This window comes from Scylla paramamosain, chromosome 27 (assembly GCF_035594125.1).
Source record: "Scylla paramamosain isolate STU-SP2022 chromosome 27, ASM3559412v1, whole genome shotgun sequence".
In the NCBI taxonomy this organism is placed as follows: domain Eukaryota; kingdom Metazoa; phylum Arthropoda; class Malacostraca; order Decapoda; family Portunidae; genus Scylla; species Scylla paramamosain.
Genome location: NC_087177.1, coordinates 17,501,357 through 17,519,362, shown reverse-complemented (window position 1 = coordinate 17,519,362; position 18,006 = coordinate 17,501,357). Strand labels below are relative to the sequence as shown.

General features: G+C 37.2%; 2 protein-coding genes across 3 annotated transcripts in view; one reads left to right on the top strand and one right to left on the bottom strand.

Moving 5' to 3' along the window:
• Positions 1–18,006, top strand: part of LOC135114296 (uncharacterized) — a 165,274-nt gene that overhangs the window by 125,602 nt on the left and 21,666 nt on the right. The gene's annotated exons all lie outside the window — the stretch shown is intronic.
• The window catches only part of LOC135114417 (uncharacterized), a 92,459-nt gene continuing 80,716 nt past the window's right edge, over positions 6,264–18,006 (bottom strand). The window contains exon 7 of the mRNA XM_064030320.1: positions 6,264–6,433. The gene's annotated coding sequence lies outside the window, so the exon portion shown is untranslated. The remainder of the gene's footprint in view (positions 6,434–18,006) is intronic.

The window sequence follows — 18,006 nt, the reverse complement described above, 5'->3', positions numbered from 1 at the left end:
ACAAGAAATTAATATGTAAGGATTATTAGAGAAGAAAGGAAAAATTATGAGAAAGATGTTATGGGCAAATGCAAAGAGGAACCAAAACTATTCTTCAGATATGTGAACAAAATGAAAAAATAGAGAAGGAATAAGCAGATTGAAGGTGAATGGTCAAATGTGTGAGGATCTGGTTGAATTGGCAGATATAATGAACAGGAGTTTTCAATCAGTATTCACAAAAGAGAAAACATTTGTGTGGCAGAGTGAGATGAGTGAAGAAATGCGTCTGGGGGAAATCCAAGTGACTGAAGAGGATGTCCAGAAACAGATGGAGGGAGTAGACATTAGGAAGGCCCCTGGACCTGATGGAGTGTCAGGATGGATACTAAAAGAGTGCAATCAGCAGTTGACATGGGTAATACATAATATTATTGAAAGCTCCCTAATTGAAAGCAGAATCCCAGTTGATTAGGATTCTGCCAATCTACAAAGGTAGTAGTAAAGAGGAGCCCTTTAACTACAGACCTGTGTCTCTAACAAGTGTGGTGTGCAAAATGTGTGAAAGATTGGTGAAGGATAAATGAATGCAGTACCTAGAAGGAAATGAAGTGATAATAAAGCAACAATTTGAATTTAGAAGAGGGAGATCGTGTGTTACAAACTTAGTGAGTTTTTATTCTAGAGTGGTGGATATAATGCAAGAAAGAGATGGATAGGCTGATTGTGTTTACTTAGACCTGAAGAAGGCCTTTGATAAGTGCCACACAGGAAATTGCTGTGGAAGTTGAAACATAATGGTGGGCTAAGGGGGGCCCTGCTGAGATGGATGGAAAATTTCTTGACAAACAGAGAAATGAGAACAGTGGTAAAAGATCAAAAATCATCATGGAGGGAAGTCATAAGTGAAGTACCCCAAGGCTCAGTACTTGCACCAATCATGTTTGCAGCCTATATAAATTATATGACGGAGAGTGTGAACAGCTACATGACCCTTTTTGCAGATGATGCAAAGTTGCTGAAGAAAGTTGAGAGTGCAGAGGACTGTGGAACGTTACAAAAAGACCTGAACAAGATATCAGAGTGGAGTTATAGATGGGAAATGGAATTTAATTTAAAGAAGTGTAAGATAATAGAATTTGGAAAAAGTACAAGAAGAGTAAAAAGAATTGTGTTGAATGCTGTAAGGTTGAGTAGAGTAGAAGAGGAAAAGGATCTCGGTGTTACAGTGACTGGGAACCTGACCCTGGAGAGACACATTAGCAAAATTACAGAAGAAACCTATAACTTGTTGAGAAGAATAAGGCAGGCCTTTGCATATATGAATGAAGAGATGGTCAGGAAGATGATCGTGTCACTGATAAGACCTAGACTAGAATATGCAGCAATAGTGTGGTCACCATACAAAAAAAAGGATATAAGGAAGTTGGAGAGAGTTCAGAGAGCAGCTACGAAGATGGTACCAAGTATCAGGGACTTGTCATATGAAGAGAGACTGGAAAGGCTACATCTACCAACAATGGAAAAGAGGAAAGAAAGGGGAAACTTGATTGCGATATATAAAGCATATGAGGGAGCAGAGGAGGTGGACCGGAACAACTTAATGGTCTGGGATACACAGGACACTAGAGGACATGGGAAGAGGCTGAAGAGGAGTGCTTGTAGAAGAGACGTCAAAAAGTATAGTTTCCCATATAGAAGTACTGATGTATGGAACAGTCTGGATGAGGAGATAGTAAATGCAGAAAGTATACATCGATTCAAGGCTAAGTTGGATATTAAAAGATATAGAGATGGGACAGCACAAGCATAGCTCTTTTCCAATAATGCACAACTAGGTAAATACAACTAGGTAAACACACACACACACACACACACACACACACACACACACACACACACACAGAGAGAGAGAGAGAGAGACAGAGCAAATCCACACACATACACACACACACACATGGTTCTGTACAGCCACAGATCACTGCATCACACCAGATGTGAGGACAAAGCACACACTTTTTTAGGGATTTAGGTGAAACTTTTGCTTCTGTCGTAGACACATCAGAAACTTTCGATAGATTCTGTTACAAAGCTTTGGTTTCCAAACTACCCTCCTACAGCTTCTATCTTTCTTTTTGTAACTTCATCTCAAGTTTCCTCTCTGACTCTTCCATTGCTGCTGTGGTAGACAGTCTCTGTTCTTCTTCAAAGTCTATTAACTGTGGTGTTCCTCAATGATCTAAACCAAACTTCTTGTCCTATCCACTCCTACGCTGATGATACCGCCTTGCACTTCTCCATGTCCAACCCTTCAGGAAGTAAACAGTTCATGCAGGGAAACCACAGAACACCTGACTTCTGATCTCTGAAATTTCTGAGTTGTATGCCTCAAAAACTCAATTCCTCCTTCTATCACCTCGACACAACCTTCCAGACAACTGTCCCCTCTTCTTCAGTGACATTCAACTGTCCCCGTCTCCTACACTAAATATCCTTGGTCTGTCTTTTACTTGTAATCTAAATTGGAAACTTCACATCTCATCTCTAGCTAAAACAGCTTCCATTAAGTTAGGTGTTTAGTGTCATCTCTGCCAGTTTTTCTTTCCCCCTCACACCCCAACTGCTAACTCTGTACAGGGGCCTTATATGTCCATGTATGGAGTTTACTTCACATGTATGGGGGAGGAAGGGTTCCACTCATGCCACTCTTTTAGACAGGGTGGAATCAAAAGCTTTTCATCTTATCAACTTTTCTAATTGACTGTCTTCAGCCTCTTTCTCATCACCACAATATTGGATTTCTTTTTATCTTCTACTGCTATTTTCATGCTAACTGCTCTTCTGGTCTTGCTAACTGCATGCCTCCCCTCCTGCATCTTTGCTGCACAAGATTTTGTCTCACCACTATTCTGTCCACCTCTCTAATGCAAGAGTTAACCAGTATTCTTGGTCATTCATCCTTTTCCTTGGTAAAACTCTGGAACTCCCTGCCTGCTTCTGTATTTCCACCTTCCTATGAGTTGAATTCTTTCAAGAGGGAGGTTTCAAGTCACTTATCCTGTTTTTTTTTTTTTTTTTTTTTTATTGTTCTATCTGACATCTCTATGGGAATTGGCATTAAGTGGACCTTTCTTTGTATTCAAAGTTTTTGTTGCCCTTCGTCAGTGGCCCTCTTACATGAAACACACACACACACACACACACACACACACACACACACACACACACACACACACACACACACACACACACACACACACACACACACACACACACACACACACCTACAGGTGAAATCCTGTGAAGCTATCACTGGAAGATACAGGAGAGGCAGTTGACAGCTGATTGCCATGATGTGTGGACACCTGAGGCTACCAGGTGGAGTGTTGTGACTGCAGGCCAATAGTTGAGAGTGTAGTGGAGTGCAGCAAGAATGAAATCGCAGGCAGTGGAGCAGGTGGTGCTTGATGGGGCATCAGTTTTTGTACATGGGTTTCGCCATGTTCTAGATTTGTGACTCACTCTCCAGTAGCAAGCAATGTATAAAATTGTAGTAGCAGGCATATGTGTAAAATTCCATGTATACTAATGTGAGGCCATTTCTTTTTCTCTTATTATTCAATTTTAGTGTTGATCATTTGCTATATATATATATATATATATATATATATATATATATATATATATATATATATATATATATATATATATATATATATATATATATATATATATATATATACACACACACACACACACACACACACACACACACACACACACATTAGGCTCTGGCCATGTAGAATGAACCTTTTATTAAACATTCATACGATAAAACACCTCTTGAGTCATCAGTAACTAAAATTATAGATATTATATATCCATGTACTGAACTACTCTGAATGTCAAGCCATATATGTATTTGTAAACACACACACTTATAAGCCTATCACATCTTATGTAAGCTTGGAGATGATTGGCTGTTCCCTGCCACCAGAACCCTCTGGTGGCTACCAGCTGCAACAGGTCTCTTACCTTACCAGGCCATTACTATGTCATTCCTGAATAGCAATTTACCAGCTCTGGTAGTGGCATGGTAACTTGGCCCTCATTTCCAGTAGAACATTTTTCTCTGTCTCTGATCTTTTCTCATTTTTTGCCTTTGCCTCTGACCACAGTTCATTCACTTTTGCCCATTCCCTCCTCATTAAAGTCTTTCTTTATCCAGATATTTTTTTGTACTCCTCTTTTGCCAACCTACTCACTCCTGCCAGGGCTTCTTCAGTATCTATCTGTGATTTAAACTTTACTTTTAATGACCTTGTTTCTCCTTGCACATATTTTCCCAACCTCCAGAATTCCTCAATTTAATTTTCCAGGTAACTGCCATCACTCTTAACTTCCTTTACTATCTTTACAATATTAACTCTTTCTGTCCTTTCTCTCTCGAACTTGTATGGTAAATTATTCTCTTTCTTCCCAAAGACTAGTATACATTTCTTCTTGACCACAGTGTCTCTTACCAGGTTCTCATTTTCTTTGAATACCCAAACAATTGACTCCCTCATCTTTTCTTCTAATTGTTGATTGGCAATGTCCCTGAAATTTTCTTGCATCACTCCCTTCTCATTCTACCATTCGTTATGTTGTTCTTCCATCTTTTTTTACCTCCTCTAAACTGACTTTCACTTTATCATCAATTTCCTGAAGAGTTACTTCACACCCTTCACCTCCTCTCGACTTTCCTTTTCATCAGCAGCAAATCCAAAGGCAGCAAGCAAGCAGGAGAAAATCCTCTTTTTCATCATCCCAGATCTGTGAGGGCTCCATGTCTATTGTTTACAAAATGCAAACAAAGGTTGGGAGACAGAAAGGTGTGTATCCCAACTCAATCACTCCCAAAGCTCCGCCTCTTTATGACATCATAGCTGAAGCAGAGACCGGGTGTGGAATATGCAAAAACGTACTGGTGTGAACTGGCCTTAAGAATTAGTTTCCTACTGTTAATGTTTTTTTTTTTACCTTGATACAGGTTAAAGAAAGATTCTATGGTTTTGATTTTTTGATTAAGGAAGACAATATTCCAAGAATGACTTGACTTATTGGTGTTGTAGTAGAAGTTTACCCAGGTAAAGATATATTGATTAGATGTATAAAGGTCAAGACTTCTAAGGGTACTGTCTATGGACCTATCCAAAAACTGCATGACTTAAGAAATAGTAGTAGTAATGATATTACTGAGGTGGACGATAATAGTGATGATATAAATTCTGGTGATAATGTTGGTGCTCAATAATTTGCAAATACTGACTCTTGATACTAATAATGTTTCAATGGGAATCTATCCTGATTCATATACTAGATAGGGGCATAAGGTAAAGGCCCCCTGTAAGACTGGTTTTGTAATTTATTTGCTGGGTATTTCCATTATTATATAAAATATTTGGGATTTTTTTTATTTATTTATTTATTTACTTATTCATTTATTTATTTTTTTTTTTTTAATGGGATTGGAGTAATTGAATGCACCCCTACGGTGGAGAGTTTGTTGAATCTGTGTTACTTTCAATTTAGTTTAGCCTCCCAATAAAAATAGATGTCAAAATGGGTAACATTTGTGTTGGTTTATGTACATTGGTTTATATTATATTTCAAACTTTTTCTTCTTCTTCTTTTTGTTATTATTATTATTATTGCCATTATTATTTATATTTACATTATTTACATTTTATATTACATATCATTTTCATTCCACATCATCAAAGGGACATCTGCTGTTGGTTCCCTACTGTCAGATATATGACTTGTCTCTCTGCCTTCATTGTTTTTGGTTGTCCCTCTCCTATGCTCTGCATCATCTTACAAGCATTGTCAATGTTGGCCCCAGCAACCAGCAAGACTGAGACTTATTAATATTGTTGGTACAGGGTAGCAAGTGACAGAGCAACAAGTATGATCCCCAAGGCAGGATGATAGCGACTTACAAGTGGACAGAGAACAAAGCTCTTCTGTACACATATACATCATTGACTTTTTTATAGTCGATGCTGGGAAATACAGAGGAAGTTTTATATATAGTTGCACCACAATTTTTGTTATATTCCAGACTGTCATTAAATATGTAGTTCTGCCACTAGTTATGAATTATGGGACACCTCAGTCTGGTACTGTATTAGTAAAACAGGAAAAGTCTCTATGATATAAATAGTACAAACTGGCACTGAATAATAAGTGTTATGTCTCTTTCAACAAAAAATAACAGGATAATTTCCACATGACTAATATTAATATTATAGATTTTATTACATGTCTGAAAAATACAAATCACAGGGCAATAGCTTAATCCTCTTCATACAAAACTCTGTTCTCAAGTGCGAGTGCCACTGCCCTAAATGGATCCTTGATGAAATGAGGGTCTTCGTGGATAGAGGTGAACATCTGGATGTCTGCCAAGCTGGGGTGTGGAAAAAAAAGATGAATATTTAACATTTGTGTATTTCCTAAAACAAAAGGAAATGCATAGCTTGCACAATAACTGAAAGATAAAATCATCATGTACTACATCATCTATCCTACTGTACAATGGTACCATGCTCCCATGGGGCTGATAGGTCCTCTAGCACACGGGTTTAAATCTAGACATTAGAAAGATTAAGAAGAGCATCCATGTGGGATAATGGTTCCCATATGCTAAAACCAAAGTCCACTGTTAGGATGTAAAACTGAAGAAGAAAAAGGAGAGAGAGAGAGAGAGAGAGAGAGAGAGAGAGAGAGAGAGAGAGAGAGAGAGAGAGAGAGAGAGAGAACTTTACTAGCTTTTGAAAATATTAAGCCTCCTGTCTCTGGAATGCTCCATATAATTGCCTTGCATATCAGTTGAAATTAGCATGATTTTAGACAGAGTTTTTAATTTCATGTATCATGTCAACACAAGATTGAACCAAGCTACTGGACTTAATGTATTTGATGCCTTATAAGACATGCCTTTTATCCAAAAATAAGTCTCAGAAAGTGAGCCTGTGTCTTATAAAACCAAGGTTCAGCTTTGGGGAAGTGGTTAGTGGTAAGTCTATGGCAACTTCTCATCCCATAATGCCTGTCAAGTGACGGAGATCATCAAGCACCATCAGTGGCCCTTAAATCAAATGCTAAATATCTTCACACACGTAAACAAAGTGATGATCGCTTCTACACCACAAAAACAACTCTTTTTTTTTGCAAGGTAACAATGTATAACAGGTCGTACTTACTGATAATTAACATAAAATAACACCAGTTGCGAAAAAATTAAGTGACGATGTCTACACTGAATGTCCCAAAACAAATTTGGAGTCGATTACACACCAAACCTGGTGACATACGCAAGATTCACTGTGTTCTTTAGTATGATGCCATTATTCCTTGAGGTAGGACATGAATAGAATAAATTTATTTTCATGGATTCGATTTTGAATAAAAAAACTACAATCATATTAAATTTCACGATTAGTAGAACAAATTTATTTTCACTTTCTTGTTTTAGAAATGTACTGAATATTTCAAATAAAAATACGTTCTAAAGAATAAGGTAAACCTATTTCCACACATCCTTGTGCCTTGAAAATATACTAAAATATTACAACTAGAATTACATGTAAAATGATCATAAAAACATATGATGTACAAACAAACTTAATTAACCCTCTAGATTCTGACAATATCACTGCCTATGCCATATTTGTTTACATCTCACAGCAGGATTGGTCTAAGGACCAGTGTTGGTAGGTCTTAGTAAATATTAATGTTTTTAAATGTAAAATATTGCAATCTAATAAAGATCTGAGTGCACATTAGAGGGCTTCAAATGTCAGAAGAAAACATTCATTTCATAATTTTTTTTTTTCAATGCCTGCCCAAAGTGAGGTGCATCTTATAAGCCCACATGTCTTAAAAGCTGTCAAATACAGTACTTAGCACTCATATTATGTCTTTTAAGTTTTATCATGAGATGATGCAGGAGAGAGAGTAGAACACACACACAAACACTGATCACACTCCCTGATTGTGCGAGACACACCCTGTTATTACACTTACAAGCCATATGTTCTTATATATTTATATAAAATATTGTAATACTAGAAATATATACCAAAACACACACACACACACACACACACACACACACACACACACACACACACACACACACACACACACACACACACACACACACACACACACACTCTTGGACACTCTTAGCAAACGGACATACAACAGGAGCTCCTGGACGACAGGGATACTACCTAGTTGTTGTGCTGGTTGAAAGTTTCATGACGCATTGTTGTCCAAGTTAAATTTTATAAGAAATTCGAAAGGAAAGGAAATAATTCAAAGGAGGTGGGAAACTATACTTTTTGGCGTCTGTAACAAGAGCTGAAAGGTTTGTTTATGGCGGACAGCTGATCATGGCGGAGAAAACGGGAGAAGGTAAGAGACCTAGAAATAAGAAATGGGAGGTTGGAACAAGAAAACAAGTCACTATGAAAGGAATTTGAAAGTGAAGAGAAACTGCTGCAGAAAGAGATATATGATAAGGAAAACCAAATTAAAATGCTGGAAATGAAAATGGGAATGATGGATAAAACAATGAAGGCTAGAGAAATACAAAACGAATATGCTGGAGGAAAGGATGAAAAAGATTGAAGTCCAAGACAAAAACAGGGATAAGCAAATTAAGGAAAGCCATGAACAAGTTAAGGAAATGGCAGAAAGATCCATAAATAAGTGCGAGGAGTTGGAGAAAGTGTTATACAGTAGTAGTGAAGGACCAGAGGAGTAAAGAAGGCTTGACAAAAGAGGTTATAAAGGTAATAAAGGAAAAGGAAAACCTGGTAAGAGACACTGTAGATAAAAAGAAGAGCGTAATGATCTTTGGCCTGGAAGAAAGTGAGATAAAAAATTGGTATGAAAGAGAACCAGAACAAAGAAAAACAGCTCGATTAGTACTAAGTGTGATAAACGAAGGGGATACAAAGCTGGAAGATGAAATAGAGGAGGTGTACAGGATTGGTAAATATGATCAAGGAAAAAGTAGACCATTGAAAGTCAAACTAAAATCCCAAACAGCAGCTGAAGAAACATTGGCAAATGGGTGGAAGCTAGCCAAAAGTAATGAGTTTAAACAGGTCTGGATTAGAAGAGAAATGAATAAGGAGGAAAGGAAGAAACATAATGAATTGAGAAGTGAAGCAAAAGAAAGGAATGAACAGAGAACACACAAGAGGAAAAAGAACTTTTTTCTGGAGAGTAATGGACCTAAGGTTGAGGAAGTGCTACATGCAAAGAGTGAAGGGTGCAGAGGCACAGCTGAAAGAGAGGGAGGGACATGGACAGTGGCATACACTAATGTGGATGGTTTAGTTTCAGTGATGGATGAAGTGAATGAATTTATAAAAGTAAATGAACCAGACATCATGGCAATGGTAGAAACTAAACTAAGAGATTCAGAGGCACCAAATTTAGGAGGGGGGAAGTACAATATGTGGATAAGAAACAGATGTGGAAAAGGAGGAGGTGGAGTGATGATGCTTGTTAAAAAGAGTATCAGGGTAGAGAGTGTGGAAAAGACAGAAGGCTTGGTGGAAGGCCTAAACTTACAACTAATAAATGGAAGAGGAGTACGATATGTCACAGTGGTGTATGTCCCACCAAAAAAAAAAAAAAAAAAAAAAGACTTGGAATAGACAAGAGCATGAACAGTTGCTGAGTGAGACTAAAGAATGGCTTGTAAAGAAAATTAAAGGAAACAACAAAATTGTTATAATGGGAGATTTTAACTGTAAAGAGATAAATTGAGAGGAGTGGAACACAAGAGGAGGAGAAGACTCATGGGGAGATAAGGTTCTGAAACTGGCAATGAACAATATTATGACACAGTGGGTTGAGGAAAACACTAGATACAGAGGAGGAGAGGAGCCATCAAGACTTGATTTGGTATTATCAAAAGAAACAGATATTATAGAAGACATGAACTATAGTTGTCCACTAGGAAAAAGCAACCATGTCATGATAAGGTTTTGTATTAAAGAAAAAGAGAGGAAAGTAGATGTAAAGATTATAAAAGTGAAAGATTTAATTATGGTAAGTCAAATTTTGAACAAATGAGGAGATACTTTGGTGAAGTGGACTGGAGTATACTTATCACAGCAAGTAATGTGCAAAAGAAGTGGGAAGCTTTCATCATTATTTATGAAGAGGGAGTGAAAAGATATGTACCAAAAGTAGAGACAAAGAGAAGATATAACAATGACTGGTATAACAGAAGATATGAAATAGCTAAGGAGGAGAGGGAAATGGCATGGAATAGATGGCGGAGGAAAAATACGCAGTAGCTATGGAAAAACTACACAACTACAAGAAATGAATATGTAAGGGTTATTAGACAAGAAAGAAAAAATTATGAGAAAAATGTTATGGACAGATATGTGAATAGCAAAATGAAAAATAGGGAAGGAATAAGCAGATTGAAGGTGAATAGTCAAATGTGTGAGGATCCGGCTGAATTGGCAGAGATAATGAACAGGAGTTTTCAATCAATATTCACAAAAGAGAAAACATTTGTGTGGCAGAGTGAGATGAGTAAAGAAATGGGTCTGGGGGAAATCCAAATGACTGAAGAGGATGTCCAGAAACAGATGGAGGGACTAGATGTTAGGAAGGCCCCTGGACCTGATGGAGTGTCAGGATGGATACTAAAAGAGTGCAATCAGCAGTTAACATGGGTAATACATAATATTATTGAAAGCTCCCTAACTGAAAGCAGAGTCCCAACTGAAAGGAAGAGAGCCAACATAGTGCCAATCTACAAAGGTCGTAGTAAAGAGAAGCCCTTAAACTACAGACCTGTGTCTCTAACAAGTGTGGTGTGCAAAATGTGTGAAAGATTGGAGAAGGAGAAATGGATGCAGTACCTAGAAGGAAATGAAGTGATAATAAAGCAACAATTTGGATTTAGGAGAGGGAGATCATGTGTTACAAACTTACTGAGTTTTTATTCTAGAGTGGTGGATGTAATGCAAGAAAGAGATGGATGGGCTGATTGTGTTTATTTAGACCTGAAGAAGGCCTTTGATGAAGTGCCACACAGAAAATTGTTGTGGAAGTTGAAGCATAATGGTGGGCTAAGGGGAGGCCTGCTGAGATGGATGGAAAATTTCTGGACAAACAGAGAAATGAGAACAGTGGTAAAAGATCAAAAATCATCATGGAGGGAAGTCATAAGTGGAGTACCCCAAGGCTCAGTACTTGCACCAATTATGTTTGCAGTCTATATAAATGATATGACGGAGAGTGTGAACAGCTACATGACCCTTTTTGCGGATGATGCAAAGTTGCTGAAGTTGAGAGTGCAGAGGACTGTGGAACATTATAAGAAGGCCTGAACATGATATCAGAGTGGAGTTATAGATGGGAAATAGAATTTAATTTAAAGAAGTTTAAGATAACAGAATTTGGAAAAAGTACAAGAAGAGTAAAAGGAAATTGTGTTGAATGGTGTAAGGTTGAGTGGAGCAGAAGAGGAAAAGGATCTCGGTGTTACAGTGACTGGGAACCTGAGCCTGGAGAGACACATTAGCAAAATTACAGGAGAAACCTATAACTTGTTGAGAAGAATAAGGCAGGCCTTTGCATATATGGATGAAGAGATGGTCAGGAAGATGATCGTGTCGCTAAGACCTAGACTGGAATATGCAGCAGTAGTGTGGTTGCAATACAAGAAAAAGGATATAAGGAAGTTGGAGAGAGTTCAGAGAGCAGCTACGAAGGTGGTACCAAGTATTAGGGACTTGTCATATGAAGAGAGACTGGAAAGGCTACATCTACCAACGTTGGAAAAGAGGAGAGAAAGGGGAGACTTGATTGTGATATGAGATATGATATATATGATATGAGGGAGTAGAGGAGGTGGACCGGAACGACTTAATGGTCTGGGATACACGGGACACTAAAGGACATGGGAAGAGGCTGAAGAGGAGTGCTTGTAGAAAAGACATCAAAAAATATAGTTTCCCATTTATAAGTATTGATGTATGGAACAGTCTGGATGAGGAGATAGTAAATGCAGAAAGTATACATGGATTCAAGGATAAGTTGGATATTAAAAGATATGGAGATGGGACAGCACGAGCATAGCTCTTTTCCCATAAAGCACAACTAGGTAAATACAACTAGGTAAATACACACACACAAAATAAATAAATAAATAATAATAATACACAGGGAAATTAATCATACAGCTGGCAAGGAGGTGGCCATCAGCAGTGACCTCACTGATCACTGATTTTCATCTGTTGTCATATTGCTTCACAAGCGATCAGAAGAAAAGTATAAAATATCATAGATTAGACTGATTTTTTTGCAGATTGTTTTTACATGGTCATTCCTTATTAAATTTTGATTAACATAGTAAGAATGATTTCCTAAAACTCTCTCTTGTTTAGAAATTTGTTTTATTTGGGAAAAATCAGCTAGGGTGGGTCATTTTTTAACCAAGCTGCAGATAATAGTTAAGTGGATGTCTGTTTTCTTTGAAGTCTTCCTTGGTCTTCAAGGAGATACTTTAATCTGTGGGATTATGCTCAGCAGCAGTCCCCTAGCAACCGTCCCATTATTAGTATCAAGGCCGTCTTCACCTTCAATTCCACTAAAGTCTAATACACTCCTTCCTGTCGGCATCCCATTGTCCACCATGATCAACTGATGACTGTGAACAAAGTTTTCAGCTGACACCCCTTACTGATGCCAAAAAGTAAAGTTTACCACCTCTGCTTCAATCTTCCTTTCTTTCCAGTTTTTACAGAACCTCAGGCACAAAAACTAGGTAATAAATAACCTTGTCTTTCAGGAGTTCTCGTTGCACATCCATCTGCCAAGATTGTTCAATCCTGGATACAATATATGATAATAAGTGGAACACTGGTTCTAGAACTTAATTCGTTCCTGAATACTGTTCGAAACCTGAAATGTTCGGAAACCAAAACTAGGTATATTTCCCATAGGAATCAATGTAAAATCCATTCCCAGACACCAGTCTACCCTGTCTTAGCAGCTGCTTCACATCTCCAGCTCACAAATTATTTATCCAGAAAGGATGTATTGAATGAACTTAGTGACACAGAACTCATCAGGAGACTGTTTAGACTGTGCAGGTATTCTCTTTGTCACTGATCTAGTGAGAGAAACCTTACAGAGGGACATGGAGAGGAGCAACCCACTTACTGCCAAAATTAAGGTGATCATAACATTTACACATCTTGCTGCTGGGGAAAGCTACAAGAAAATGCAGTAGTGATGGTGCTGGGGATTGTCGAGAGAGCCACAGGTGGCACAGGATTACTCCTGAGCACCAAAAACTGTTTTTTTACATCAAGGCTTTTCAATGGGATCACATTTACCTTATTTCATAGAATGAATTACTGTCTTACACTATATCTCTCCTCCAAATATATAAAAATTAAGTCAATATTTATAGAAACTAGAAATTAGTAATAAATGGCATCTTTTGCTATGTTATATTTGAAATCAAGTAGCTTTATTCTAGAACTGAATTATGGTACCACAACCAAAGCAATAATGAGTTCAAAACTTTGTCCAAAAACTGCTTTGTTTGAAAAGGGAGGTGTTCAGTAACCGTGGTTCTACTGTAAACCTCTTTGCACTTGAATGTGTGTGTGTGTTATTACCTAGTTGCATTGTACAGGGCATAAGCCAAAGCTCATTTTGTCCTGTCTCCATAACCATATTTATCCAGTTTCTCTTTAAGCATATGTACACTGTTAGCCACAACTACCTCTTTCTTCAGATCATTCCAGATTTCAATAGTTCTATACAGGAAACTGTATTTCTCAATGTTGCTTGAACATCCATTCCTTTATTTTCTTCCCATGTCCCCATGTCCATCTCTCACCCTCCTCCATCTGTAGTACAAAGCCATTTCTGTAAATTTTTTCCATATTGTTTATTAATTGGGTCCCCTCTTTCTCTTCTCTCTTGTAGTGTTGGTAATTCAATCTCTTTAAGTCTTTCTTCATAGCTTAAATCTTTCAATTCTGGTAACATCTTTGTCACTATCCTCACTATTCTTTCCAATTTCCATATATCTTTTTTTTCCAATTGGAGCCCAAACTACTGCAGTTTATTCCAATTTAGGACATATCATGCTTGTTATAATTTTCTTCATCATTTCTTTATTTAACAGTTAACGCTACCATAATGTTTCTTAAAAAAACTATCTAGAGCTGAATATCCCATTTATGTGCCTCTCAGGTGATAATGTGTCCTGGATCATTACTCTCAAATAATTTTCTTCATTACTTTTTGTTATTATTTCTCTTCCCATTTTGTAATTCCATGAAGGTCTCTTTTTACTTTTTTCTATTTCCAACACAGCATTTTCTGGCATTAAATTAGTTTCCATCTTGGGCTCCATGCATGTATTTTGTCAATATCCCTTTATGATTCATTGCAGTCATTTTCATCCTTTATTATTTTCATTATTTTTGCATCACCAGTAAAAAGGTTTATATAACTATTTAGATCTTCTATCATATCATTTACATATATCTGAAACATAATAGGTGCCAACACAGATTCTTGTGATACCACACCTGTCACTTCATGCCAAATTGAATTACTGTCTGATTACTGTTCTCATTTCCCTCCCTTGTAAATAATCATCCACCCATCTCAATGTTGCTCCCTTTAGTCCTCCTCCATTCTCTAGCTTCCACATGGGGCTTTTGTGGAGAACTTTATTGAATGCCCTTTTGAGATCCAGGTATATCGCATCAACCTATCCACCACCCATCTCTTGCACTCCATCTATTACTCTCGTATAAAAGCTCAGTAGATTTGTGACACAGGATCTCCCTTTCCCGAATCCAAATTGCTTTTCTGTAATTATTTTTTCATCTTCTAAATACTGTACCCATTTATCTTTAATTACTATTTCACAAAGCTTGCTTACAATACTTGTTAGTGACACTGGTCTGTAATTTAATGGTTTCATTTTACTTCCTCCTTTGCATATTGGGACTATTTTAGCTCTTTTCCACTCCCTTGGTACTCTTCCTTCTTTCAACGAGTTGTTGATTATATCCCATATGGATTCCTTTTTGTTCTCTGCATTCTTTTAATATCCATCCATTTACCTGATCTGGTCCCATAGCTTTTCTAACATCCAGCTCCTCCAGCAGTTTCTTGATTTCTTGTCTCTTTACTTGTATCTCCTGTATTCCCTTAATCTGTGATATCATTTTCAGTTCTAGCTGCATAATTTTACATCTATTGGTCTCCCATGCATTAGTTTTTGGTGATATGTACGTCACAATAACTTTCCTTCTTCACTTCCTTTCATCTTAATCACAATACTCAAAGTTTCCACCATTCCATCACCATATTCCACTTCCTCAACAACAATATCCTCTTTTACCCAAATCATCATTCCTCCTTCTCTGTTTCCTTTTGTCTCTCCTCTATGTGCTATATTCTTCCTTTGCAAATCTCAACTTTATTTCCTCTTTTAGTTTGGTTTCCACTAAACATACCATGCCTGGTTTATTGTTCTTTAGGTAGTCTTTAAGTTCCAGTAGGCTTGACACCAAGCTTATCTGTATACATAATTTTTAAGCTTCTGCTTGATCTTCCATGGCATCTTTGTGCCACCATTTCCTCACTTTCATGTCCACAACTTTCTAAGTGAATCTCCTCGCTTGTTCCTATGTTCTCTCCTCATGTTTTGACTGGGCATCTACTCTCAACTCTTTCAGTTTACTTCTCTCTTCTTTGTTCATGTTTCTTCTTATCCAGATTCCCCTCATTCCTTCTACTTTTGCCAATTTTCCTGTTCTTTTTAAGACATGTTCCACTGCTGTTTATGACATGAATCTTATTTTCATTGGTCTTGTTCAATTTTCATCATACTTTCCAATCCAGTAAACCTTTTCAGTTTGCTCAACTATCTCCTCTTGTTCCCCCACCACTTCTGCTATAATTTCCTTAACCCTTTTCACCTCTTCTTTCTCTCTAGCTATTTTCATAGGTAGGTTCTTCTCCCTGACCTCAAATACCACCACACACCTCTTTCTCTGTTGTATGTCTCTCACAAGATTACTTTTTTCCTTTATTGTTTTAATCACTTCCTATCCATGTCCTTATTGTGTTCCCGTTGCTGTTGCCTTATTATCTCCTCCATATCCACCTCTTGTTGTTGTTCTCTCTCTCTCTTCTTTCAAATTTCTGACTTCCTCTGTCACTAACTCTTACTTTCCCAACCTTATTCTCTATCTTGTAGAGGTTTCTTTAATTCCTCATTCTCTTCCTTGAGTTTCTTGATTTCTTCACAGTACTTCTTGTTTAAGTCCACTATTTTTGTCACCTCTTCTCTCAGTTCTTTAATTTCTTTTTCTCTTTCCATTTCCCTCTTCCTCATCTCTATTATATCACTAGATATCTTTTTAACATTATTACCACCCACCTCTCTCTCTCTTCCTTCCACGTCTTTATTATTGCTGCTAAGTTATTTATTCTTCTCGTATTTTCACACTTTCTTCTTCAATTTTCCACATTTGTTTATTTGTATGAGCTACACTGAGGTCCTCTTCATTGAATCCTGCAAAAACATTTGCTGTGCCAGCTGCCATCTTCCCTGTTGGTATCACTGACAATGTTTACATTACACTCCCATTTCACCCTTCTGGTCACTTCCCAGTTTACATTTCACTTCCTCTGCATTCATACATCACTCAATTCCCTATTATGGAGACAGGAATCAAGCTCAGCCCCCTTGTACAAACAAAACCTAGGTAGATCCTTGAAGCTGCTGTGGATGTGTCCAATCAACTGGGCAGAACAGTGTGTGTGTGTGTGTGTGTGTGTGTGTGTGTGTGTGTGTGTGTGTGTGTGTGTGTGTGTGTGTGTGTGTGTGTGTGTGTGTGTGTGCATTTACCTAGTTGTGGTTTATGGGAGGGGAGTAATTTCATGGTATCCCATCTCTATATCTATCTAGTTTAGTCTTAAAAGCACTGACAGTTTTGGCATTGACAACATCTTCACTGAGTTCATTCCATTTGTTCACACTTCTGTGAGGAAAACTATACTTCTTGATGTCTTTTCTACAGTTAACTATCTTCAACTTTTTATTGTGTCCCCTTGTACTCTGTGTGTCTAAATTTATAGAACCTTCTTTGTCCACATTTTCCATACTATTTATCATTCTATAGATGTTTATTAAATCTCTTCTCTCTCTCCTATTTCAAGAGTAGGAATTTCCAACATTCTTAATCTCTCTTCATAGGTTGATTTACTTAACTCTGGAACCATCTTAGTGACTGCTCTTTGTACTCTTCCTAATTATATAATATTCCTCTTTGTATGAGGAGACCACACTACTGCTGCATATTCCAATCTTGATCTTATCATGAAAATCAACAACTTTTTTATTATTTCTTTATCCAAATATGACAATGCCATTCTCACTCTTTTTAACAAATTCATCATCTCTAGTAATTTTATCAATGTGTCTGTCCAGAGTCAAATTTTCAGTAACTGTTACTCCCAAATCCACTTCCTCTTTTGACTTCTTTAACTCCACACTTTCCATCTCATAATGATATTATATTCTTTTCTTACTCTTACCAAACTCCATTACTTTATATTTACTTAAATTGAATTCCATTTGCCAAGATTTACTCCATCTATTTATTTTATTTAAATCATCTTGCAGTATCATACAGTCATTTGCATTTTCTACCCTTCTCATCAGCTTAGCATCATCTGCAAGTAAGTTCATATAACTATATTTTTTTTTATTTATGTTGTTCACATATATTACAAACATTATCGGTCCAACACTGACCCCTGTGGGACAGCACTAAATACTTTCAGCCAAGATGAATTTTGGTCTTGTATTACTGTTCTCATCTCTCTATCATCCAGATAATCTTCCATCCACTCCAATAGTCTTCCTCCAATTTTTCCATAATTTTTTAT